Source organism: Manis pentadactyla, chromosome 10 (genome assembly GCF_030020395.1).
Source record: "Manis pentadactyla isolate mManPen7 chromosome 10, mManPen7.hap1, whole genome shotgun sequence".
Taxonomy (NCBI): Eukaryota; Metazoa; Chordata; class Mammalia; order Pholidota; family Manidae; genus Manis; species Manis pentadactyla.
This window is the reverse complement of record NC_080028.1, coordinates 78,268,063-78,270,201: the sequence shown is the minus strand read 5'-3', so window position 1 is coordinate 78,270,201 and position 2,139 is coordinate 78,268,063.

Below are 2,139 nucleotides of genomic sequence, written 5' to 3'. Positions count from 1 at the left end.
GTTATGGGAGTGGAAATATTTTCTTAATCCAGCATGAGTTAGGTTTTTGGCACTTGCAGGTAAGATTCCTAATACACTATGTATCAATTTTGCATAAATACAAATACAAGTTTGTATTTTTAATGACACTATTAAAAAAGAACAAAAGACAACTGTCAGATGGCTGAGGACAAGCAGAGGGTCAGGAGACAGAGCTGTGAAACAACAGTCTGTCCAACAAACACGTGGCTGGAGATATGAGCAGACAGGCTGGGAAGAGTCCTCCAGGAATGTCACTGGAGAGGTGGAAGGAGCATTTTAACAATCAGTTCAGTTTCTCCTCCTCCTCCTCCTTCCAGCTTTCAGCTCAGCACAGTGAGGCTCCTTCAGTCCCCAGTCTGCAGTCAGAGCACGTCTCAGGAATCCTGCTGCTCCAGGGCCCTTCTCCAACCTGGCTGCTCTCGCCTTGGGAGAGAAGAAGCTGAAATGGTTCTTCAGCTTGCTGGGCCCTGCCTTGGCTGCGTGGGCCTGGCCAGGGACCTTCCCGGGGCACCCATCCTAGGGAACACCTGGTCAGCTATCTCCCGGGGCTGTCTCCATGGAGAAGGGAGGGGACAGAGCCACAATGACATTTGCCCCTTGGGGGCATTTCCTGGGACACCACATTGCTTTTAGGAAGTTGTTAATATCCACACCTTACCTATGTTATGGCCCACTCACTATTTTCTTTTTTTTTCTGAGATTTTTTTTTAATTGTGCAAAACCATGCTCTATAGAGGAGTGCATGAAATACGTGTATGTGGTTTATAAAAACAGGAAAGCCAACACCCATGTTTGTACCCCCATTTAAGATGAAATCAATATCTGCAGCCAGTTTTTATACCTTTGATTACCTCAACTCTTGCGTTCAGGAAATTTCCTCTATTCTGACTTCTATTATCAGGGTATTTTGCTTTTTTTTAGTTTCACTTATCATTTTTCTTTAAGCTAACTCACTCTTTTCATTTAAATAGATTTATTTTTGATTTTTTAAAAATTGAGGTAAAAAGTCACATAAGGTGAAATTAACCGTTTTAAAGTGGATAGTTGAGTGGCATTCACGTCTATCTAGTTCCAGAACATTTCCATCATCCCCAAAGGAGACCCCACACCCATTAAGCAGTTGTTTCCCATTCTCCCCTCCCCACAGTCCCTGGCAACTACTAATCTTCTTGTCTCTATGGATTTATGTATTCTGAGTATTTCATATAAATGGAATCATAACAATATTTGTATCCAACTTTTTTCACTTAGCATAAAGTTTCAAGGTTCATCCATGTTGTAGCATCTATTAGTACTTCATTCCTTTTTAAGGCTGAATAATATTCCATTGTAAACACATTTATTTTATTTTTTTCCCCTTTTTTTCTTCTTCATTATTTTAATTTAATTATTATTATTATTATTTTTTTTTATGAGAGCAAGGCAGTGATTTTTATTTAGAGAAAAAGCAAGAGGACAGAGCTCCTGGCTCACGCCAGGAGGGGACAAGAGAGCCCCCTGTAAACACATTTATTTTAAGAGGAAATTCTTTCATTAATTACCACTGACTTTTCCCCCTGCCTGGAATATTCTCCCCAATATATCTGTGAATGACTCCCTCAAGCTATTTGGATAACACTGTTGCAAGAAGGTCTCCCTTGACTAAATAGCACTGCACCTGGCCCCCTCTGCGGACTCCCAGTTTCCCTTACCCTGCCTCGCATTTCCTTTTGTCTGTAACACTTCTCATCTTCTGACAGGCTATGTAATTTACATATTCTTTTTACTGTCTGGTTTGTGTCTGTCTTTCCCTGAAGTGATGTGTAAGTTCCATGAGGGCAGGGGTTTTGTCTGCCTGACTCACAAATGCAGCCTCCACTCCTATAGCCATGCTTGTCTGTAGTACCCACTTCTGGGAGGCTGATTAATGGACCCCCAAAATAGCCACATCCTAATTCCTGGAACCTGTGCATGTCACCTTCTAGGGCATAAGTGCAGACTCTGCAAATGTGATTAAGGATCTTGAGATGGGCAGGCTATCCTGGATTATCTGGTGAGCCCTGAAAGTTAACACAAGCATCCTTAGGAAGAGGAGGCAGAGGAGACTTGGCTGCATCAGAAGAAGAAGGCAATGTGGTA